The sequence below is a fragment of the Microcebus murinus genome, chromosome 19, assembly GCF_040939455.1.
Source record: "Microcebus murinus isolate Inina chromosome 19, M.murinus_Inina_mat1.0, whole genome shotgun sequence".
Classification (NCBI taxonomy): domain Eukaryota; kingdom Metazoa; phylum Chordata; class Mammalia; order Primates; family Cheirogaleidae; genus Microcebus; species Microcebus murinus.
Window position 1 is genome coordinate 32269108 of NC_134122.1, and position 25570 is coordinate 32294677.

The following is a 25570-nucleotide window of genomic DNA, read 5'->3' on the forward strand; positions in this document are numbered from 1 at the left end:
TTCTTTCTGGTATTTGCATATGTTTTAATATTATAAAAGCCCTATAAACTCAGTATGAAAAACCAGGGAAAGCAAGAAAAGAATTCCACATTCACAATCCCAGACCCTAATATAACTCTTAACATTTTTATGTCCTTTTTATTCCTGTGCCCATTTTTTTAAATGGTTGCCATATGAATGTCGATACTATCATGTATGTATTTTGATTTTTTTCACTTAATCTTTGTAAAAATCTTCCATGTTTTCTTATAGTTTTCTTGTCTTCAGGTTTGTGAGGAAGTGTGCTAAGAATTGAGAATTCCAAAGAGAATAAGAGAACAAGACCCCAGTGCTACTGGAGAATTGTGCAAAGTTACAATATAGAGTTCCCGGGAGAATTACATTTTCCAGGTTTTTCCATTGCTCTTGGTGCAAAGTCATGAAGCCACATTCTACACCATTTATTATTTTGGACTATATCCTACTCTTTCTTGTTTCCATGGTACTTGCCAGCCCTTTGAGTCGTCTTTGTTGTTCTTCTGGAACCCTCTAGACTTAACAAATCTCTCCATCCAGGGTCTTGGTCCTTTTCCACTTGCCTGTTTTTCTTTGTAGCATAATAGCCTTTAAAAAAAGACATTCTGCCTTCCTTTAAAACCTGTGTCATTTGTTTCCCTGTGTTCACTGCTAATCCTTCTCTATTTTGTAATGCTGCTATGTAATAACAACTGTTTTAAAATTATTTTTATATAAGGCTATGAGGAAAAGTACAAAATATTTGTATATCATATACTTAATCCCCTACTGTTGGGCACTTAGGTTGTGTCTCTGTCCCCTGTGATATGTAACGTGGTGATGAGCATCTTCCACGAATGCCTCTGTTTTTTCCATTCATTGAAATCTCACTTTCACCACCTAACATGTCTTTCCCTGTGACCTCTTTGTGGCTAAATCCAATGGACCCTGATCCATCTTTGCCTTACTTAGCCCATCTGTAGCACTGGGTTCCTTCTCCTCAGAAAACTTTTCCTCCTTGGCTTTGGGACACGTTCTCACCTGGGCCAACTTGAGCTGTTCTTTCTCACTCTTCTACAAATCCCTGCCTCACCCCCTAAGGCTCCTTAGCCTCTTTCTTTTTGTACCTCTGTTATTCAATGTCCTCACTGTGCATGTTCGCCCTGGGCATTCGAGTCCATTTTGATGGCTTGAATTGATTGATATCTACATATTGATTCTGATTCTATATTTTTGGCCCTGACCTGCAAGCACATATAATGGTAATATTTGTGTAAGTCATACTTTTTTTTAGGACCTAATCTTTAATGAGCCTGACTAAACCAGACACTGTTCTAAGTATTTGCCATGTGTTATTTAACTTGATCCAAAAAGTCCCTTTGCAGCTGGGACTATTGTTGTCATTGTAGTTAATCAAAAATTGAAATCTACTATGTCCCTACCAGAATGTCCTACAGATCAAGTCCTATCAGCTCTGTCCCCTTGATATTGCCTGAGTTCTTCTTTCCTTGTCCCCCTGCCCCGTCTGTGGTTTGGGCCTCAGTGTCTCTCTCCTTGACAATTGTAGCATCTTCCTAACATATTATAGCCTCAAGGCCTTGACTTCTGCAGTCTCCTCGCTGTGCCAAGTGACGTTCCTAAGATAAGACACTATCTAGCTGCCAGCTCCGGCCAAAGCTTGACATGAAAGCATTTCCCCCATGACTTTGGCCTCTTGCCCTCAGCACAGCTGTGCAGCTCCTTGTGAATGTGTTATTTACTTCCACTTAGTGGCACTGCTGCCTACCAGCCACACTTTCTGGGGTACCTCTGACATGAGATGGGTGCTCCTGTCTGGAGCATTCCTCCCTATGTCCTCTCCTTCATCTTCTGGCCGAGCACATGGTGTGGGGCTCTGAGCACACCTGGAGCAGATCCCTCCTCCTGGAGACCTCACATGACTATTCTGGTGTGATTTGCACTCGACTGGGATTAAAACCATTCAACATCTTTCCTCCCCGGCTCCCACTAAGCAGCAAGTCTGGTTTTGAGGAGGACACTCCGTGCATTTTGCAGAAACAAGTATAAGGAGCTAGTTTGCACACAGGCAGCTGAAGCTCGTCCAGCCCTTGGACAGGGAGTCTGTAGTCTGGTCCAAGGCACAATGTTCACATTCCTTGGATGCTGTTCAGTTAACACGCCCCACGGTCCTTGCTCAGGGTTTGGGGCCCTGGCAGAAAAGGTGGCCAGGGACTCGGCTGGCCCGCCATTGCATTTCAGGAAAGACAGGCCCAGAGAGTAAGAAGGCCAGGCCCCAGGTCTGATGGGAAAATTCTAGGGGGCAGAGAAAGACTTTGCAAGAGCATTCTCGAATGTTATTAAAACAGTGTGTTCCTTTGGAAACAGAAGAGAGACTCCACTGTTCCCTGGTGTTCGCTCACAGGCTGAGTGACCCAGGCAGTTTTGTTCCATTTGCTCGGTGGCCTGTGATGACAGCATTTGCAGCAACTGAGCCGGCTCAGGCTGGTTGTAAATCACCGGGGAGGCCCATCCAGGGAGGAGAAAAGAGTTTCAAATTTCCGCCAAGAAAGAGTCAGTAAATGCCTTCCAGAAACTTCAGGCTCCGAAAAGTGTGGCCATGTGTTTTCCTCCCCAGTCAGCTATAGAAAGGCAAGAAAGCTAGGGGACCTGGCAAACCATCCTTTTGTCCTTCAGGAGGAAATTTGCCTTAAGAAGAAAAACCCTTAAACATGTTCAAATCTTTTAACCCTTGGTCCAGCCCAGTAATTTGTCTTTAAGAAATAATTTAAAAAGAACACCCCAAATTTATACAGAGCCATGCTTGACACAGGGTTTTTCTAATAGCAAGAACAACAAAGCAACACACACACAAACATCTTAAATGTCCAATTATAGGGGACTAACTTAACTGAAGTACATCCATGTTGGGCTCTACTCAGCCATTTCAAAGGCATATTTTCCAGGAAATATGAGAGACCTAGAAAAATGCTCATACTACAAAATTAATTAGATGAAACAAATATGTATATAAATAGAATAAATATAGGAAATAAATATTCCCAAATATTCATAATCTCTTTAAGAAATCGGATGATGAATGATTTTTATATGATTTTTATATTTTTATATGTGTTCAAATATTTTCAACACTGTATGTTGATGTTATAGTCCATTAAAAAGAAAGATAGGCCAGGCGCGGTGGCTCACACCTGTAATCCTAGCATTCTGAGAGGCCGAGGCAGGTGGATCTTTTGAGCTCAGGAGTTCGAGACCAGCCTGAGCAAGAGCGAGAGCTTGTCTCTGCTAAAAATAGAAATAAAATTACTTGGACAGTTAAAAATATATAGAAAAAATTAGCTGGGCATGGTGGTGCATGCCTGTAGTCCCAGCTACTCGGGAGGCTGAAGCAGAAGGATTGCTTGAGCCCAGGAGTTTGAGGTTACTGTGAGCTAGGCTGACGCCATGGCACTCTAGCCAGGGCAACACAGTGAGACTCTGTCTCAGAAAAAAAAAAAGACAGTTAAATCCAGATGCGGTGGCTCACACCTGTAATCCTAGCACTCTGTGAGGCCAAGGAGGGAGGATCACTTGAGGTCAGGAGTTTGAGATTAGCCTCAGCAAGAGCGAGATCCCATCTCTACAAAATAAAAATAGAAAAGTTAGCTGGGCATTGTGATTTGCCCCAGTAGTCCCAGCTACTCAGGAGGCTGAGGCAGGAGGATCGCTTGAGCCCAGAAGTTTGAGGTTGCTGTGAGCTAGGCTGACACCTCTGCAATCTAGCTGGGCAACAGAGTGAGAGACCTTGTCTCAAAAAAAAAAAAAAAAAAGAGGGACATCTGAAAAGATATAAAAAATCTTCACACGGTCAGTCTTCCTGGTGTGGAGTTGAGGAGATGAGTGTGGGTTGGATGTGAAGGCTAGCACTATTGGGAGTGAAGGAAGAAGAGGAGCAGGGTGTCCAGGCCCAAGCAAGTAACCACACAAGAAGCTTGAGATATTATGACTGTCTTTGAACATTGGGAAGGAAATTGGGATTTGGGATGTCCCAAGGGCCAGGTCAAAGCTTCCAAGAGGGATCAAAGGAGTCTTTTGTATGCCCCACCCTCACACCTGTGCCTACTGTCGTCATTAGTTGTAGTTGGTTGAATGGATCTTCCCAGCCAGAAATCTGGGATGGTCCTTAACTGATTTCTGCCCCACCCCACTGATCTCCAACTAGGTCTTGTAAATGTTCCTAGGAAATGTCTTCTCCATCCCTGCTGCTCAATTTCAGGAAACCCTCACCTCCTGACGAGGGCTATTGAAAAGATTCCTAGTTTGCTCTCTTTCAATCTGAGCCTATAACTGCAGCCAGACTGTTCTTTCCAGAATGAGAATCTTCCCGTTATGCCCTTGCTTAAAACCCCTCTGTGGCTGTCCATTGTGTTCAAGATTGAATCCAAACTCTTAACCTGGTTTCCAAAATCCTTCTCAATCTAACCCCAGCCTAGTTTCCCAGCCTGGTGTCTCCATTCTTTGCCTCATGTCCTTTGCTCCCCTTGTCACCTAGGCCTCCTAACTGATCCCTGAAAGTGCCAGGTCCTTTCACCGACACCCACACTCCCTCCCCTGCCACCCTGCTCTTCTCTGCCTAGGAAACTCTTTTCTTCTCTCTGGAGTTAGCTGTCAGTCATCCCCTACCAGGCAGAGCACCTCTCGCCCTTCTCTGCCTTTTCCTAGAACCGTGCCACGATTCCCTTCTCATTCTGCATGTCACCTCACTGGGCAGGGCAAAGATCTCCTGTTAGAGCATGAACTCCTTGAGGCGGTGGCTGCCTCGTCTTTTTCTCCTGCAGTCTCCGGCATAGCGTCAGGTGCGTGGTGGGCACTTCTAAGGGTTGAACAGATGAATCACGCTAAGCAGAGCAAGCTTGTGCCTCATCATAAAGAGGAATCTTCTAACCAACACTAGGATTATCTATAATTTCCAGCACCAACTCAGACCAGTTGTTAGTGTCTCCCCTAAATGCTTTGTTTTGAAGGAGTCTAATGTTGCTTCTTACAAAAGAAAGAAGAGTCAGGATGTTCCAGTTATTTATTGCAGTACAACAAATCACCCCCAAATTTACAAACCTAAAACAAATGATAGTTATTTATTTTGCTCATGAATTTGAAGCTGCAGCAGGACTTGATGGAAATGGATTGTGTCTGCTTCATGTGGCATCAGCTGGGCATACCGGCTGGAATATCCACTTCCAAGATGGTGCACTCACTCCCATGGCTGGCAAGCTGGTGCTTGGCTGGCTGTCAGCCGGGAGCTCTGCTGGCGCTGTTGGCTGGGGCCCTCGTTCCTCTCCACATGGGCATCTCCACAGGGCTTCTGGGGCTTTCTTGCAGGTGGTGGCTGGGTTCCAAGAGTGTTTCAGGAGGCCTGGGTGGAAGCCACTTCTGTTGTCTTGAACTGATCAAGCAAGTTACTCAGCCCAGATCCAAGGGGAGGGAAATTAGACTCCATCTTTGAATGGGAGGAGTAGCAAGAAAATTTTCCCTGGGCATAAAAGAGGATGGTATGTCACAAATAATAGCATATTTTCCAATTTTATTTTAGCCAACAGAAATAATTCCATAGTGGAATAACATGTTTGCTCTTGGGATTGCAGAAATACAAGAGCACTAGATCCAAATTGCTGGATACAGTAGTTGGAACAAGCTCCCTGGTAGTCAGCCACCCACCAGGAATGTGTTCAAACATTCGTTCACAACTGCTTTGTAGAGATGTTGTAGAGGGAAATCAAGCTTCCAGTGAGGAGTGGGATTGGATTGAGGGAAAAGAAATGTATTTAGTTATATTTGTTAGTTTGCTGTGATTAGCTATTGCCACACCATCAGCCTGGCATTTCCAGCTACAATCATCAGGCTCTGGGATTGAGCAGAGGCTAGATGATGATGATGATGATGATGGTGGTGGTGGTGTTGGTGATGATGGTGATGGTGATGGTAATGATGATGAGAGTGATGGTGATGATGGTAATGATGATGATAGTTATGATGATGATGAAGGTTAAGGTGATGGTGATGATGGTGATGGTGATAATGATGATGATGTGAGGATGAGAGTGATGATGATGATGGTGATGGTGATTGTAGTGGTGATGATGATGATAATGAAGGTGGTAATAGGTACCCTATGTATGGTGTGCACTGTTTGTAGGCACTGTTCTATGTACTCTCTCTCTATTAACTCTTTTAATCCTTCAAATGGCCCTATAAATTAGGGATTACTACTATGCCCATTTTACAGCTTAAGAAACTGAAGTAGAGAGAGGTTCCATAACTGACCCAAAGTTGCTCAGCCAGTAGATGATGGAGCTGGCTGGCCATCTGGTAGGTGTGCTGGGAAGACTTCCTGCCCAGTGTAGAAAGCTGGCCCCATGGTCCCTGGTTTTCATTCATGATCCTGCTTCTCTCTCCTTCTGTGAAGGCCCCCGCCCAGCATGTATCTGGCTTTCTCAATGCCGAAGCGCTAGGGACTGGCTTGGCGTGGTGAGTTTTGCAGATATCCCTGTGGAACTTTCCATTAAGACAGCTGGTTCCACTTGTATGAGCCCAGCCTTCACCCTAAGCATCGAATGGTTAACTGCACAAAGATCAAGGAATTTGGCACTTGGGAGGGAGTGTTTGCATTAAGAAGGACAATTTGCATTAAGATCTTGCCCCATGTATCAACCTGAAATCCCCAAACCCCAATGTCAACTTAAAACAACATATTTAAAAAAATACGTTTAAAACCAACTTTATTGAGGTTTCATTTGCACACAGTAACATGTACCCACTTCAAGCATCCACTTAGATGAGTTTTAGCAAATGTATGAAAGTGTGTAAACACGACCACAATCAAGATTTAGAACATTTCCATCACCCCCTAAATTTCCTGTGCTCCATCCCAGGCCTCAGGCATCAGCTGTTCTGGTTTCTTTTCACTTGTTCTAGAATCTCATGTAGATGAATCACTGCACGTGCAGTCCTCTGTGCCTGGTCACGCTGGTGCATCACAGTGACTCGAGACTCGTGCATGGTGAGGAGTGGAGTGTTCTAGAGTTCATTCCTTTGTTATTGCTGAGAAATGTTCCAGTGTGTGACGCTCTTGGCGTGTGCTCACTCACCTGCTGGTGGGCATTTGGGTTGGAAACAGTAGATTTTGAAGACACACACAAGAGGCAGTTCTAGGTTCAGGGGATGGAGATTACAGAAAATGACCTTTCTGGGAGTCTGTTCTTAAACTGGGTGGGCTGCCTTGGGAGGCAGTGAGCACCCCAGCCCCAAAGGTGGAAAATGACTAGAGGAATATTATAAGAAAATTTCAACATCTGATAAGGAGTTGACTATTTAAAATCCTTCCCGGGCAGGTGGCAGGTGCGATCGTGGCTGAGCTGCGTACCAGTTTTGGGGTGTAACTCTGAACCTTCTGGCATTCATTTTCCACACCATTAGCAACCTTGCTCTACCTGGAGCATGATCTTAAAGCAACTGAAACCTCCCATGAGCATCCCAGAGCTCCCTGGGCATGGCCAGGTCCTCTAATCATCTCGCCCTTGTCACATGCAGCCTCCTTGCCCAACAGGGAGTTCTCATGTCTTCCTCCACAAGGCCTCCTGCTCTTTCAAGCCAAGTTCAAAGACATCCTCCCCTGCCGATGCTTCTTTCATTACCCCAGCCAGAGCAAGGCCTCCACTGTGTGCTTCCCACATTCGGCCCACGTCTGTGCGTGAACCCCTGCGACATGTATCCATCCTTTGGTTTCCAGTTTTCTCTCACAAAACCATAGACAGTGGCTATCTCTCATTCAGCCCCAGATCCTGACTTCCTGGCACTTTGTGGGGACTGCCTCGAAGTTTTTAAATGAATGACCCTACCAGACCGCAACAGGGTTAGGGTTTTACTGCTGTCACGTAGCTGCTGCTTGAGACTATCTGTCTCTCTTTAGAGAATGTAACTTTTTAAAAATCTCTATTTGATATGCCTTCCTTAAGCAATAATGTGCTGCCACTTACATCTAGAACTCTTTGATTCTCAAACTTAAGCAGTCATCAGCATTCCCTGCGGGGCTTGTTAAGACGCAGACTTCAGCGAGCCTGAGTCCGTGAGTGTGGGACGAGGTTCGAGAACGTTCACTCCCCACAAGTTCCCAGGGGACACTGCGGAGGCTGGCTGGGGCCCACGTGGAGAACCGCTGTTGGAGACTTCATGTACCAGGATGCCACACTCAGGCTGCCTCTGAGAGCTCCCATTGTTTCTTTTGTTTTCAGAATCCGCAGAACATGTGTGCTCTATTTCAGTCCGCCAATGTATGGTTCAAATTCTGTTTTTTAGTAATAAGTCTTGGAAACAGAAATGTATCTTGTTGTGAAAATGCTACCCCCCATTCAACAAAGGCCTAACGCCACAGCACTGGAATTGCACTCTGAGCTCTTCATTTGCTCGGAACAGCAGTAAGTGATTTGATGTACTAGCGGAAGCCCATGGAGGGGGCAGAGGCTCTGACAGTCGGAAATCCAGTGAGCATGCGCACAGTGGGCTTCCCAGTGAGCTCGGAGTAAGTGGAGGAATGTCTTTTGGGGAATGTACTTTATCTAGAATGTAGACGGTATAATGAAACGTGAATGAATATAAACCTTGCTGTTAAAAAATTCCTTTTCATGAACTGCGACATAGATAAATTGTAGATTTAAATGAGGGGGACCTCAGACTCCAGGCAGCTGGGGAGGGAAGAAGATGGAAAGAAGGAAATGAGTTTTGAATATCCTTGACTAGTGGCCTTTCTCTACGGTGGGTGCCGATAGCTTTTCTTCTGGAATACGCTGCTGCTCCCCCAGGCGAAGATGGTGAAGAATGGAGGGAGGAGGAGATACAGACAGATGAATTTGCTTAAAAGGGGTGGGAAGTGCATGCAGCGATTAGACAATCTCAATTATGGGATCCCTTCAGCCACTCAGCACTGAATCAAAATTCCCTAACCTGGGGAAACTCAGGCCCCTTCCAAACCTGTTTCCCAGTGTTTCAGGCCACTGTCTTTCTCAGTCTTAACCTCATAGGTCGATACGCCAAAACATTACAGATACATTTCATTAAAGAGGAGGCTGGCCAGTCCCCCCAGCAGCAGCAGATAATGTGCACTTGCTCTTCAGGTCCTCAAACAGTTGGGACCAGTGTCCCTACCTGAATGGTACTCCCTGGAGATGTGTAACACAGACATACTGATGATCTTGGAGTCAGTCAAGAGACTAGGGAGCCGACATAATGGTCTTTGTTTCCTACTCTTGTTTTTGGTCAAAACTCATTTGCTGGAAAGAATCAGAAGCCCATTGTGCTAGCTCATGGAAAAGGATTACCCATGCGGATACAATAGGCAATGTCGTAGACATCTGGTTACAGAAGTGAAATATAGTTAGGGAAAGAACTGCCATGTTCAGGTCCACAAGCTGTGCACTGCACAATCCCAAAGGCACCGTTTTCATGGCCTATGATGTGCATGGTGACCTCTGGGGTTACACAATGTGATGGCATTGAATATAGAGATCTGAAGAGCCAGGGACTGAGGTCCTGTTCTCCATCTATCATATTTAGAGTGATCACTCTTATTTCTGCTCATTTTTGTATGTTTGCCCCATTCCTCTTTCTTAGCCATCTTCTTTTGTGCATTCCTCCTGTGTGTGGCCCACATGGCTGCCCTTCACATTCACTCTCTACTTTGTGACTTTGCCATCCCAGTACCTGCTATTGACCGTCAAATGTCTCCATCTCTTATTTCAAATTCTTGGGAGGGAGAATTTGATTGGCACTTGACTTTGCCTGATTTGCAGAGCTTGTGCCAGATATCCACTGCACTTCTGGTTCACTTGGCTGTGCCCAGTGGAGAGTAGATGGGATGGAGGTGGGGAGACCTTAGGCCTCTGGGAATAACACCTGTTTAGGGTGTTGGGGGCTCTGGGTGAAGCAAGATCCCCTGAGAAGGAGGCAGGGGTGGGCAGGCTCTCCAACGTGTGTGTAATACAAGCTCCATTCAATGTGCTCCTCAAACCAACTCTGCTTTGCATTTGGGTCCTGGGTGGCTGGGGCTGAACAGAACTAATTCTCTCCTGGGGGACCGCGGGGTGATCCTGAAGCTGCTCCTGGTCTTGCCTTCCTGGCCTTGTCTCCTGCCGTGTCTCTGAACTTGCTGACATCGGACACACCTTCTCCCCACCAGAGCTTCAGCTCCTGGCAGGCTCTGCACGGTGGCCTGTTGTCTCAGCTCTTCCTGCTTCCTGTCTGGAAGCTCTAGGCACCGTATGCCTCAGGCCGGTGTTTGTGGGGTGCCTAGATGGAACAAGACGCTCCAACCAAGTGGTTATGCAAGAGTTAAATTGGCATCTGCTGCGGAGTTTAACACGTCAGTGTAGGACTTTTTATCTTCCTCCCAAACCTGCTCCTCTGCAGCTGCTCTCATTCACTTAATGGCAACTCAGGACTTGCAGCTGCTCAGTCTAAAAACCCCGGAGTCCTCCTCCTTTCTCTGTGCTTGCACACCACAGCTGACCTCTCAGTGACAGCAATACTCGGCTGCACCCTCCCGGCACCTAGCAGTCCTGCCTCATCCACCAGGGATACGTTCCAAGCCCCCCAGTGGATGCCCGAAACCTTGGATAGTAACAAACCCTATATATGCACTATGCTTTTCCCTATGACAAAGTCTAATTTATAAATTAGGCACAGTAAGAGATCAACAACAATGGCTAATGACAAAATAGAACAATTATAACAATATACTGTCATACAAGTTATGTGAGAGTGGGTTCTCTCAAAATATCTTACTGTCCTGTGCTCACCCTTCTTCTTGAGATAAATCGAGAAGATGAAACGCCCACGTGATGAGATGAAGCGAGGTGAATGACGCAGGCATCCTGACGTAGTGTTAGGCCGACGTTGACCTTGAATACAAGCACTGCGATATCATGACAGTCGGTTTTGATAACTGAAACTTCAGCCACTAAGTGACTAGTGGGAGGGTGGTGTAGACAGCATGGATATGTTGAATAAAGGGATAATTCACATCCCAGGTGGGACAGAGCATGAGATTTTATCATGCTGCTCAGAATGGTGTGCAATTTAATACTTATGAAATGTTTTTTTATTTCCATTTGATATTTTCAGACATCGGTTGGCTTCAGATAACTAAACCACAGAAAGCAAAACCGTGGATAATGGGGGACTACTGTCTCCCGAATCCAGTCGCTTCTCACCACACACACTGCTACCACCCTGGTCCAAGCCACGCCCTCTTTTGCCTGGGCTGTTGCGGTAGCCTTCTAACCTTGCTGCTGTTTCTATGACCGTGCCCTTCCTTTTGCCCTTAACATGCAGCACACGTGCGCAGAGGTTAACATGTGGGCCAGACCCTGTCCTCACAACCCTGCAAGAGTCCCCTTTCATCAGAGTCCACGCAATGGCCTTCAAGTTCCTGCAGAATTTGGACACAAGATCTCTCTGCAGTTTCCTTGTCCACTCTTCTCACCCACTCTCTCCTGGCCATGGTGGCTCCCCAGTGGCCCCCCAAAACAGCAGGCAGACTCCCCTCCCAGCCTGTCCCTCTGCCTGGAATTCTCTCCCTCCCAAAGCTAATGGTTTACTGACTCAACATCTCCAGGCCTTCCCTCTCCTGTCACCTTCTGTGGCTGTGCTCGCTTTCCTTAGTACCTTCTAACACCCTGTGCCGTTTACTTGCTATTTTATTCAGTCTCTGTCTCCTCCTACCAGAAAGCAAGCTCCAGGTAGCAGCATTTTTGTGTATTTGGTGTTCTTAGCACCAAGAGTACTGCCTGGCACTAAACACTATGTGTTGCAGGAGCGAATCTAGAAAATCTAGAAACACGAATAAGTGCATCTGGAAACATATAACTCTCCTAACACAATAATGAAATTGACTTATGGAGAAAACATCAGACACAAACATATATTACACATACATGTCAACATCTGTTGTTTTCTTAATTCTTTAAAAAATTTTTTTTCTCTTGGGCAGAAAGCTTGAATGCAGACTGAGTTCCAATCCTGGTAGTGGCCACACTCCTTGTTCCTCCAAGCATGGCTCCCCTGCCAGGGAACCCCACTGGGGAGAGAGGGTCCTTGCCCCTGCTCTGTCACAGGGCAGGGGAAACCCTTGCTGACCGAGAGGGGACACAGAGTTTCGCTCCAGGCTGGAGCTGAAAGAAGGAGCTTTTCCCTTCGAAGACCCAGGCTCCCTGGTGGCTTGACCTCCCTGCCCAGAAGACCGGCGTGGGACGCAGGTCCAAGCTGCAGCTGGCAGGCAGAGCCGCATGCCCCGGGAGACATGCAAAGCCGCCCCCAGTCCAGAGGGAAGTTTGCAGCGCTGGAGTGCCCGAGTGTCGCCGGCAGATGGCACTGTGGTCGTTTCCAAGAGGGAGCTGGGGCTCTGGAAACGCGACTCCAAATGGCAGGAACAGCTGCGCCGCGAACCCTGCGGGGAGCGTCAGGAAACGTTAACCCCCGGTGGGGTGGGGAGGCCGGGCCTGGGGGAAGGGCAGGGACAGGGGACACAGCAAGGAACGAGGGCAGGGCACTGGAGGGCCCCCAACGGCCGGGCCGGCGTCCTTCTCTGGCGGGGTGGAGAGCTTTGCTGGCCTGGGCTTTCCAGAGTCAGATGCACCTGGGAGAGATGGCAGGGGGGGCGGGAGCGGGGCGAGAGTGCGATTTGCCGCGTTCTCCGTCTACACCCACTTGGGGTGGTTATTTCAAACGTGTGCTTCATCCGCCCTTGAGAGCCAAGACCCAGTCTTGCTCATCTTTCAGTTTGCCATAGCGCCTGGCGTGCGCGGAGCCCTGCAGAGCAGTCCTTGGGTGAACACGTGAGTGATTGAGGGGGGGAATGCAGCTTGGATTTGGGATGGGGAAGAGATTTGTTTTTCAAGAAAAAAAAAAAGAAAAAGAAAAACAAACACAAAAACTAAATTCAAGTGTCTTCCTACATTTCTCTCCAGATTACAGCTGCCCTGACGGGTATCACCAAACTATCAGCCCTCGACTGTTTGCAAAGGGCTGTCCCCCAGGTGTCCCTGTCTGTCCGTCTGTCCATCCCTTCTCTCCTAATTTCCTCACATCCTTAATTCTCTCTCCCCTGTAGCAACTCTTCTCTGTCACATTCGTTCTTGAATTAGGAGGTGATATCCCAACTAGATGGGGGCATTTGAGGGCATCACTTTGTGTCACCCGAGCGATGCCACAGCCATCATGGTCCCTAACCCTCCCCTGGGCTCTCTCGGGAAGATATGATTGGGGCAGATTGTGTTCAAATGGCCACACTGACACATGCCCCCTCCCACGCCCGTCTCAGTGTGACGTTGACAGTCCTCCACTGCGAGGTCGGGTCTAGGTTCCCTCCCCTCGAAGCTGGGTGGACCCTTTAATGGCAGAGTCACTAGAATATTGCCAAAGGGAGGCAGTGTGACTTCGAGGCTGGGTCGTCCAATGCAGTAAAGCTGCTTCTCTCTCTATGTTTTTTTCTCTCTCTCTCCTTCTCTCTCTCTGGGCACGTGTTTCAGTAACCCCGAGAAGCCCGGGTGCAGAAGAGGACACAAGGAGAGACCACACAGGGACAAGAGAGATCTGCTGGAGGAGCCCCAGCTGTTCAGCCCCAGCTGTTTGGTCTTCCAGCTGGGGCCTTAGAAATTACAGGACAGACATAAGTCATCCCCCGTGCTCTGTCTTAATTCTTAACCCACAGCATCTGTGAGCGTAACAGATGGGTGTCGAATGCTGCTAAGTTTTGGGGTGATTCATGACACAGCACAGTAGCTGCGACACTGTATCATCCCCTGGCTGCTGTAGGTGAGAAGACCGAGGGCTTATGAGCAGTTGAGCTGGCCCCGGGACCCCCCTCTTGCAGCCCAGCCGTCCTCCAGAGCCCCAGGCCTCTCCCGATGCTGGCTTTAACTGACAGGCTGGGGCTGAAGACAAGACAACGGTGGATCCCATTCGAGGTCACTCGAGGTGGGGGACATCTTTGGTTCCGTTTATCCATCAGCGAGACAGGAATGCAGGGTTTGGGGGCTATCTGGGCTTTAGTGGACGAGAGCGGCACTTGGACTTCGGGGTTTCTGGTCCAGGGCAACTTCCAATTACTGTTCTGAGACTAGTGACCTCATGAGCCTCGGCCAGTGCTGGGACCCCGAAAGCTGCCCGCCCAGTCCTGCAAACCTGCCAGGGGCCAGCTCACAAGGCGTCCTGGTCTCATCACAGCTATAACGCAGGAGTTAATGGATCCAAGGGGCATATCGGAGAGTGTAGCCAAGAGGTCACAGGAGCAGGGAAAACTGAACAAACCACAGTATCGGTTCTATTTTATTAGTCGCCTTGTAAAAAACATCATTGCTATCCATTCATTTTGGCCATTAAACCTCTTCCAACAGCCTCCCTGAGACCAACTAATCACCTTGTGGTGTGGCAATCCTGACTTGGTCTTGCCAGTGGATGTTCTCATCAGAGCCGAGTTCAGGGGTGACCGGCACTTCCCGTTTGGAGGGCCACAGCCTGTCAGTGGGTCTGGATGACAAGCTGGTGGGTGTCCCTTCTCTGAGACAAACAGTGAAATCCCGGTTTGGGCTTGGGGGTTGTTGACAAGGACACTTTCCATAGCAACACTGGGATCCTGATTCCGAGTGTCAATCGTGGGATTGGTGGGAACCAGACACCATGGGCAGACTTCGCAGACCTCGCAGCCATTGAGAGCTCCATGGCAATGAATCCTGTGGCACAGGTTTCTGGAGAAACCCCCTTTCCTAAGTCCATTGTGGACCCCAGTCGTGGACTAGGTGACAAGAGGATGCTAGGATATGCAGAGTGGTGATGTAATTCTGGCAACTGCAGGCACAATGGTGCCTTGTAGGTAGCCACGACCTTGTTTGTGTGGTTATAGTAATGTTGTCACTTCTGGAGTCCGTGATGCCTGTGACTTATGTTGATTGTGACGTTGGGCTGTTTGGAAGTCCCGGTGTTGTTTGGATGTGCAGTCACTGTAATGTTGGGTTTTGTGGCAGCTGTGATGTGTCCTAACACCGGTGGGCTCTGATGACATTTCTTGGGAAATGCTATGCTGTTATACTCTGGGTTAGCAGCGTTAGGGCAGCCATCCCAGTTCTTCTGTTCTCGACTATTCTGCCCACTGCTGCTCAGACATTAAGGTTCATTCCAATTGTTTGGGGATCTAGTTAAGTTGTAGGTTCTGACTCAGCAGGTCCCGTGTAGGGTGGCAGATTCTGCATTGCCACCAAGCTCCTGGTGAAGCCAAGGCTGTTTGTTGGTTTATGGCCCCCCCCCCTCTGTGAAGCAAGGCTTGTCTAGACCAGTGCCACCCAACAGAACTCTCTGCAATGATAGAAACATTCCATTTCTGCACTGTGCAATATGGCAGCCGCTTGCCACGTGGGGCCGATGAGCACTGAGGAATTGACTTTCAAGTTTTTTTACTTTTTACTAATTTGAATTTAAATAGCCCACACATAGTGGCCATCGTATTGGATAGTACAGTTGTAGACTACCCCAGTGGTTCTCAAACTGGAGCGTGTATCAGAGTGACCCTGAAGGCGATTGCTAAAACACAGAGTCTTGGGCTCCATCCTCAGCATGCCACCTGGTAATCTCCCCATCCCTGAACACCCCTGAGTACTGGCGCCAGCAGGACAAAACCATGTTTGATCGGCACTTACCTCTAACAATGGGATATGGGCTGGAGTCCATAGAGAAAGCCTGCCTGGAAGGTTCAGGAGGGAGGATTATTTGGAAACAAAGTAGAGGGAGTGCTGATTTATGGCTGGTCTCTGTAAACTCACAGACACAAAGGATCCCAGCAGGAAAGGGCTTTGGAGACCATCTGATCTGCATTCCCAGTTTACAAACTGGGAACCTGAGGCTCAGACAAGAGCAGTCGACTGTGAATGGTACCACCTACCCCCAGCGTAGAACTTGGGTTTGCAGATTCCGAGCCCAGGGTGGGCGGGCGCCTCCGCTCCACTCTGCCTCCGTGCTGGAGCTGGTGGGGGAGGGGGACAAGAGCTGAGGCTCAGACTTTGTCACACGCAAAGAGCAAGGACCCTCTTCAGGGATGAGACAGGACCTCTGATCCCAACTCTCCACCAGAAAAGAGGAGGCTTCCCTGGAGGCCATCCTGGCTCCAGAGGTTACAGTCCCATGATTTTTCTCCTTCTTTCCTACCTCTTGTGGGTGATCTGATTGATATTTAGCAGTTCTGGTTACAAAAGAAAAAAACCCAAAAAATAAAGATGTAGGAGAAGATGGAAACCATTGACAGAAATGCTTTTTGGAGGGCCTTACGTACATGTCTCAGTAATCCATAATGTCCCTGTTCCCTGTGCTGATCACGCGAGGACAGGCATACCATGGCGACATAAAATTGCTGCCATTTATCAAACACCTGCTGCGTACCAGACACGGGATCAAGTCCTTTATATTCCCGAGCTCGTTAAAACTTCACAAAAAGCCTACGAGGTAGATGTTATTATTATGACTTTTTTTTTTTTTAGACAGGGAAACGAAAGCCTGGAGTGATTAAACAAGCAGCTGAGGTCACGCAGCTGGTGAATGAAAGGATGCACGCCTCAGTACAGTCTGCCTGATGCCAAATTCTGGGGTTTTTTCCTTGTGCCAAGAGGGTGTAACCTGGGAGGTGCCGGGAGCTTCCCACCCCGATTTTGTGGGGCTGGTGCTTCTCTGCAGTGCTGCTGAGCACCCAGGGAGGAAGGCAAGACACCCGAAGACTGAAACTCAGCCTGGCCCTGAGCCAATGAGCCAGGTGTGGTGCATGGCGGAAGGATTTGGTTGTAAGTAACAGAAACCTGAATTAAAAGAAAAACAACAGTTAAGGAGTCATGCCCCAGGAAAGTTCAAGGGAGAGGAACATGGTCTTCAGGTACAGTTGGATCCAGGCTTTCACTGACTAGTCATCAGGAATTTCTTTTTCTTTTCCTGGTTCTTTTCCTCTGAGTGTTTTTCATTCTCTGGCAGACTCTCCCTGTGTGTTGGCAAGGATGGCCTCCAACAGCTATGGGCCTACATTGTCCTTAACACGTTAACTGCCATGAGAGTTCTATTTAACTCACTCTAGTTTTAACCCTGGGGCCATGTGAAGTAGATATAAAATGTTAGTTTTGATGTTCTTATTGCTACAATTAATATTGACAGTTTAATTCTGAAAACCTGAATTAAATGAATAGAAGTCAATACATTTTGTTTTTCTATTTATGACTACCTTTAAGTTACACTCAAAGTTTTTATTCTATTTTCACAATAAAACATTGTGGCCTCAAGGAAAAGTTTCTGGTGTGTGTGTGTGTGTGTGTGTGTGTGTGTGTGTGGTAGTCAATGGTTAAAGCTGGGGGATCCCCGTGAAAAGGGAGCATCTTTCCTCCTCTAATGGCTCTGCCAAAGTCCCAGGGATGACTCCCATTGGTTTAGTTTGGGTCATGTGACCCTCTGCCAACCAATCACTGCAGCAAGGGGGATGGAGTAGTCTAATTAGACAGACTTGAGTCTCATAACTACTCCTGACGATGGGGATGGGCTCTGTCCCATCTGGGTATTTCTTTTTGAAAGTAGGATACATTCTATTATCAGAAGATAGCATAATTTTAAAAAAAGACCCTAGATCTACTACCATCTGCTAAGCTGGTCTACACAGTAAGTTGCAGACATCTTCCCTGCTGGTGAAGTGGTCTGAAATTAGGCTGTTCTGTGCCTTGTGCTAATTCTGGATTGTTTCTTGAACATATGCTCCCCATTTACCCCTCGTTATGGACTGCATGTTTGTGATCCCCCAAATTTCCCCTCAAAGCCCTAACTCCTGGTATTTGGAGGTGGGGCCTTTGGGAGGTAATTAGGTTTAGATGAGGCCATGAGGGTGGGGCCCCCATTGTGGGATTAGTGTCCTTATAAAAGAGGGAGAGGCCAGAGCCCTCTCTGTCTCTGCCGTGTGAGGATATAGTCAGAAGATGGCTGTCTGCAAGTCAGGAAGAGAGCCCTCACCTGAACCCAACCATGCTGGCTGGCATCCTAATCTTGAACTTCCCAGCCTCAAGAGCTGTAGGAAATAAATGTCTGTTGTTTTAGCCACCCAGTCCAGTAATTTACAAATTGTGCAGTCTTTGATACTTTGTTGTGGCAACCTGAGCTGACTAAGACAGGCCCCCTAACTACATTGTGCCTCCTCTGGGTGCCAACAGTAGCCTCACCCCATGGAGTCTGAGGTCACCTCAACCCATGGGGCTGGTCCCATGGGCAGCTGGCTCCTGGCAGCGTGGAGGGCGTCCTAACCACCTGGCTTACTGGCTTCTCCTTGAGGCGCCCTCAGTGGCTCTCTCTTACCCTGCAGCCCTCCCAGGTGCCCACTATCCCCTGCATCTGTCTAGGAAGCGAGACCACTTCCAGCCACATACTATCAGGGAGAAGTTCATTTAAGAAACTTGACCTTCACATTTCTAAGTGCCTGGGTAATATCGGGTTTGTTGAATATGTCTCTGTGTTGTTCAGAAGCAGGAAGTGGCTGCCCTGCCCTGGGAGATCCGGAACTTGGCAATCCATTCATCTGTTCATTTGTTTGCTTGTTTTCCCAAGCAGGGATTATCCCTGGGCCCCACCAGCCTGCCAGATGGCATGGCCCCACTGGGGACCAGCCAGACTTCGTGACGATCTTTTAGATCCTAGCTCTCCGGCTGCTCTGCTACTGGGACAGAGCTCTGTTGTGAGGTTCCTGAACCCTGGGCCGGCCCTGATCCCCACCGACACCCTGACTTTCTCCTTTCTCCCCTCTGATCAGCGTTGCCTCGGTCCCGTGTGCCCTGCTGACAAACTGCCCTGATTTATGGTAGGGTTCATTAGCCCCTGGGAGATGCAGAAGGAGTAAGACTTGCCCAGGGAAAGACTGGAGAGATAGCATAGCAGGCTCTCGGCTTGGCAGTCTCTGTAGGAAGAAAGGAAGAGGTAGGAGAACATCAGGCGAGCTAGGATGGGAGAAGAGGTGACTTGGGAATCTTAAAAATATGTGTATTGTATGTATTTAAGCATTTTTACCAAAGGAAGAGGCCTTCAGTAAATGCACCTACACCTCCAGCACTTTGCCTCTCCCCAGGTGGGCAGATGGACGTGCTTGGGTGTCTTCGCCCAGTTGTGTAAAACATCTCTGTGCCGGGCATGACGCCGCACGCGTTTCGCCCTGTTGGTTTTAGTTCTCATCGCCACTGTATCCAGACGGTCTGAGCAGCCACTCAAGTGCCGGAGGTGAGGTTTGAAGTCAGGTCTGCCTGATTCCCAAGACAAAGACATCGTTTTTGCAAACACCGTGGCGGAGGAAGCTCTCCAATGACCCAGGACAAGGAAGGCTTGGGGAGCTGAGTCAGCCACTGGGTGCGACAGGTGAAGGAAGTGCTTGGGCACAGAGGACAGGTGACATGGGACCCTCGTGATGGGTGCTGCCACAGCGGGTGGGCTCCCAAGGAGGTGAGGGGTAGGCGCTCCCGCCTGGGGTTGGGAGATTTGATTTGATACAACGGGTCTAGAGAGTCCAGGAAGGTTCTTGAAAAGTGAGTGTTGGGTTGGAAATGCCATTTGAGAAAGATTATTTGCCATTTGCCGTGGGGTGCAAGGTGGTGCTCAAGGAAAGGAGGGCGGGGAGATGTGTTGAGAGGAAATTCTGTGTGCTGCATTGATTCTTGTGCACATCGTCCTTGCTGACCACGGGACAGGGAGAGAGCTTTGTCCTCAGCCTCCCTCCTGCTGGTCCCCGCAGAGGCCTGGCAGCCCCACAGGCAGCGCGCCCCCCTCTCCCTCCCCCCCAGGGTCCCACAGCTGCTTTGATTTCTCCTGCAGGGCTGGGGAAAAGTCCCTCCAGGCCTGGCTACCACTTCTGCACGAGTATTTATGAGCTGTGAGACTTCAGATCATAAGGCTCCCATATTTTGCTTTTGAAAAAAGCCAATAACTTAAGAAAATGTTTTCTCCATAAGAGAAACTTCAAAGATCCGAGAACATAGCACACTAAAAATTATTGAAAGGCGGCATCGAACACATCTTGAATACGGTCATGAAAGAATGTGCCGAAGCCAGGCAGACCCCCGCGCGGGTTGGGGATGCCTTTGTTTCTCCTCCTCATTGCGATCAAGTGGAGGGGCTGGAGCCGCTAAGCATTTGGCTGTGGCCATCTGTGGGGCAGGCTTGTCACCCGGCCACTGTTTCATCCAGAGGAGAAGGCTTACGGCGGCAGGGACTATTGTAAACATCTCCTCCCTTGAAAAAATAAAAATCTCCCTGCTGCCGAGGGCAAAGTGGCTTCGCGATCCTCTGTCCCGCGCACAGGGAGCTATTTAGGGTAATTATGCTGCAATGCGGAGAGCTGACATCCCAAGAGCCTGGGCCTGCAGTTCCTAGCTGGGTTGAGTTTGGCCAAGGTATTTGAAACTGCTGAGCCTCAGTTTTGTCATCCATTCATTGGGATGATAATTTGCCCAGTCTGCTTCATGGTTGAGAAGATCAAATGAGATTATGTTTAAGAGAGAGAGAGAGAGAGAGAGAGAGAGAGAGTGTACCTATATTCCTGCTTTAAAGAGAGGGGATTTCTGCTTTCCCTACGTATTTACTCCCTCCCAAGAAAGAGGAGGGCTTTGTCTCCTGGGTCGGCGCTTGGCAGCCGTGGGTGGAGGTTTACCTGCAAGGCCGAGAGTGCTGAGTGGGCACTCTCTGCTCCAGCCCCCCCCCCCCCCCCAGCCTGATGGACCCAGTGGCCCTAGTTGACACCGTCATGCAGCCGGCTGTGGGCAGCCTTGGATGTGTGGTCTGGAGGCCACACAGCGCATCCACGGGCAAGCCTCATTGTGACGGTCCCCAGCGGAAAGGCAGAAGCCTCCACTCTGCCCCCGTGTTACGGAGGGGACTGGGCATTTGCCCAGCGTGAATCCAGCAGCTATTTCCGTCTCCCAATAGGCTGGAGATCTCTGGGTGGGGAAGACCAGTGAGTCTCCAGCCAGGGAAATGCTACAAGGATAGCGCATGTTTTTCAGAGATTATTATTGGATCAATATTGAAGACCGACTCCTGGCGAGATCGAGAACATCGCAAAGTGTGTCACTGAGCTTGTGGCCGCCTCTTCCTGCACTCACAGTTTCTACCTTGCTCCACTGCATTGAAACTCTATTTTCCAGAAAGACCCCGATACCAGTCATCTATACTTTAAAGAAAATGTGGGCTCAGGCATTGTCTGTCCCCAGTGGATTTGCATTTGAAGCTCAATGCTTATTATGGAGAGAAAGCTTCAATCATCTGTTAGAAAGATTTTAGTGAGAAGGGACTACAGGGAGGGATTCTCTGATGCCTCTGATATTTTGCCCCCTAAATTGCCCTCTCTGCTTCTTAAATGGAAAAGCAACCCAGTCTACTGGCCCTAAGAACACAGGGGCCTGATCCTGACGCTCCTTTTGGGACCCACTTAAAGCCCTTTTAAAGACCTGTCTCTGCTCTTAATTTTAAGGAAGGGGCAACAGCTGGCAGTTGCAGAGTCTCTCTAAGTGAGTCTTTAGAGAATCATTCATGTGACCCACTGACCTCCAAACATGAATGTCATGGCTGCACAAAAGCCCCTAAATGGTTGAACAGTGAAAAAAAGAAAAAGGTATAATTAGTTTATCCATCATTATTCCTTCAAGGAAAATGGAGCACAGACCTTGTTGAAACAACCAGTTTAACAGAAATACCCTGCATTTACCGTGCCGGCCCCTGTTAGGTCCATTCTTTGAAGTGGGTACTATGATCATATTCATTTTTCAGATAAAGAGACTAAGAGGTTAGAAAGATAAGTCACTTGCCCAAGCTCACTCTGTTTGTAAGAAGTCAGAGGTGGGTACAGATTCAGGTCTGTCTGATGCTAAAAACTGTGCTTTTGAGCAGCCATCAATGGGATTCTTCTCCAGATTTGCTGATGTGCCAGTTAAGAAGAGGTTTATCTGAGTGTGAATGAACTGCAGTGGCTTAACCAAGCAAGAGTTTGTTTTCCCCACATAAGCAGAAGCTCATAGGAGAGATATCCAGGGCTGGTTCAGGGCCTTCTCTCATTCTGTTCCATCATTCTTAGCATATGTCTTCCATCCTCAGGGTCACAATGTGGCTGCTTTGCACCTGCATTCCAGGCAGGAAGAAGGAGGAAGAGACAGGGAATTTTTCTTGCTGAGCTTTGTCTTTTCAACCTGGAGTGGATGGTTTCCCTAGTAAACTTCTGTTTATGTCCCCTTGTCCAAAACTATGTCATGGGTGTCATTTCTAACAGAAAAGTTTGCATATTTTAGCTTTCTCACCTCTAAAATAGAGGAAGGCAAGAAACACAGGGCTGAGAATAGTTAGGGAAGGAGATCTACAGTTTCCGCTCAGCTTGCAACTTGAATGCTCTGCTCCAAAGGTTACTGCTAGGCATGGCGGGGGCAGTGCCAACGTTTCCCCTAGAGGGAACATTTCTCTACAGAAACATGTTGTACCAAATCATCCTTTGCTTTCTTTAGCCCTTCCCGGGTGGCAACATTTGAGCTTCTACTTGTAGGCTCAGCCCTGCAGTTGCCTGAGTCAGGCCCAGAGCACCAGAGGGCAGACTCTGGCACTGGTCTTGTTGGAGCTCAAAGTTTCATGTAGTTTCTCATTTCTGACTTCTGCTCCATGTCAGCCCAGCTAGAACCACTGACTTTATTTGATAGATTTGGAGTCAGATCATCCTCCCTGGGGCTTCCAGCTATTGTGGTCACCCTGCAAAGATGAGATGGATCCCCTTACCCCCATAATTTGGCTGAGACATAATGTAAAGACTGATGATCCCACATATGCACTAAGAAGAGTATGAAAGAATTTATTACTCACATAATGAGAGTTTCTGGGGGGAGCAGGGTGTGCACCCGAGCTGGCCTGACCATGGCACGGGAGAGCAGGGAAAGAAGACTGACATGAAGTCTTATGGTGGTGTCATAGTCAGCCCAGGCAGCCATAACACAACCAAAATTTATTTATAGTTCTGGAGGCTGGGAAGTCCAAGGTCAGGGTGCCAGCATGGCCAGGTTCTGGTGAGGGCTCTCCTCCTGGCTTGCGGACTGCCACCTTCTTGCTGTGTCCTCACAGGGCGGAGAGAGAGAGAGCAAGCTCTCTGGTGTCTTCTTACAAGGAGACTAATCCCATCGTGGGGACCACATCCTCATGACCTCATTTAAGTGTAATTATCTCCCAAAGGCCCCTTCTCCAAATACCATCATATCGAGGTAGGTTAGGGCTTCAACACATGCATTCTGGGGGAACATGAGTCACCCATAGCAGGTGGCCAGTGGTGGGGGCTGGTGAGAGTCCCTGTGCACCTGTGAGCAGAGGCCGTGTGATTTAAACTTCCCGCCTATGCCAAACTGGGGGGTGCCCAGGCTTTCTTAGCATCGAGCCCAGATGTGGGCAGATGGGGAAGGAGGAGAGGGAGGTCTTGAAAGCTCTCAGGAGCAGACTGTGAGCACTGACAGTGGAGTCAGACTCTGTTACCCCGGCCTCTCCCCTGGGCTTCCCTCGTGGACCTGGGCTGTGGGCTGGGGCTGGGGCTGTGAAGTTGCTCCCTCCTGACTTGGAGCATCAACTGCTGCTTTGCGGTCTCCTCCCTGCTGCACAGGCTTCCTTGGATCCCCGAGCGCCCTGTTCACCGTGGCCCTGGCCCCTGTCTACAGAACCCGGCTACCCGTCCCAGGGCCGGCTGGTTCACAGCGGATGCCTTGACTCTCCTTTTCTGCCAGCCGTGTTGCTGAGATCCGAAGCGTAACACAGAACCACGCAGTCACAGCTGTTGGGGTGAATGTCTACACGAAGGACTCTAGTCATGGGATAATCCGCCCCGTCTGTGACGTTCAGCCCCGGCCTCTCCACATGACCTACAGCTGTTTATGTCCAGTGAGAAATGGAAACGCTTCATCGCTGGCGTCCTCATCCTCATGCGAGATTTCTTGGGCATCTCTTGGTGGCCCTAATCCACAACATAGAGCCTGGACACTCAAGGACACAGGTGGGGGCCCCTCCCTGAAGGGACTTGCAGTCAGATTTCGAGGCAGGATTTACATATGGAAATGCACATGGAGAGAGTGGGAAACAGGTTCCACGTAAATGGTACAAGGCAATGATTTTGAGAGATCGTTGAGCATTGGCAGAATGAGGGAGTTTCCGTGGGGGAGCTGGCATGTGAGCCACGCTGAGGGGGGGGTGAGGTATGGATAAGTGGGGGTGTGTGGGAGCCATCTGATGTCCCTTTCCCCACAGGTGTGTTCCTGTCAGTGATCGTGGAGGCGGATTTGACAGTGTGAGCCTGTACTATTCGGAATTCTCTAGAATGATTTTGAACTTATGAGAAGCACCAAGAAGGGCAGAGAAGAGGCCAAGACCACTGATCCTGGTCTTGTACATGTCCCCAGTGTCTCCAAACATCTTCCTTAGCAGAAAGAGGAGCATGACTTTCTAGATCCTCATTCCAAAATGCATAACAGAGTGTTTTACAAACCTAAAATAAATATTAGTTATTCTTCTTGTTTTTCACACGAACTATTAGTTTTAGGCAAGTCCTTTCACTTCTCTGGGGCTCAGTTTACCCATTTATCTGATGGGTAAGTGGCTATACAAATATCAGTAACCAATCATTATATCTCAGTGCAAATTGACAAGGCATTTCTCTGTGTACAACCTTATTTTCTCGACTCATCGTAACTCTATGGTGCATTCTACTTTCTACATTTTATGGAAAATAGAGAAAAATGAGGTTCAGGGAAATTGAGTACTTTTTCTAATATTATATATATGAGTATATGTAAGAGTCAGAATCTGAACTCGGATCTTTTGATATTTCTTGGACTCTTGTTGCCTCTCACACTACAAAACAAAGATTCAAACAATGCAAGCAAAGTGCATCCCAAACCAAAAGCAAACTGAAACCCTTCAGTGCTATTCACTGGGACAACTACCTGAAAATTCCTCGATAATGCCAAAGTGCTCTGCAAAGGTGGAGTGTTATTATTACCGGGCTTCGTTTTGCACTAACTCAGCACAGGCAGGGGCTCTCTGCTGAGGAGAGCGGGCCCCAGGCTCCAGGAAAATCTTCTCATTTTCAAGTTGATGATGTGGATGCTTGGCTTACGTGGTCCCCAGCCTTTCCTTGGATAGAACATCTCTACCCTCTGGATGCTGGGTCTTCTGCCAGCTGGAGTAGCCTTGGCATGCTCTTTGTGTGTTGCAATGCTTTTGGATAAACATGCAGGTGTGCGTGCACACACGTGGTCCTGTCTCTTATTGCTGTTGCCGTATTGGCCTCCAAGTCTGTCTCGGTCGCATTACAAGAAGGTAAGCTGGAACTCTTGATAAAGGAGCTCTGTGCAGTGATGACAAGAATTGATTTCCAATTTCCTACAGAATGACTCTATCATTGCTAGTGACTCAGGCAATTTAGCTCATATTCCAGGCCTGCCTGGGGGTTATAGATCACGCTGACAGCTTC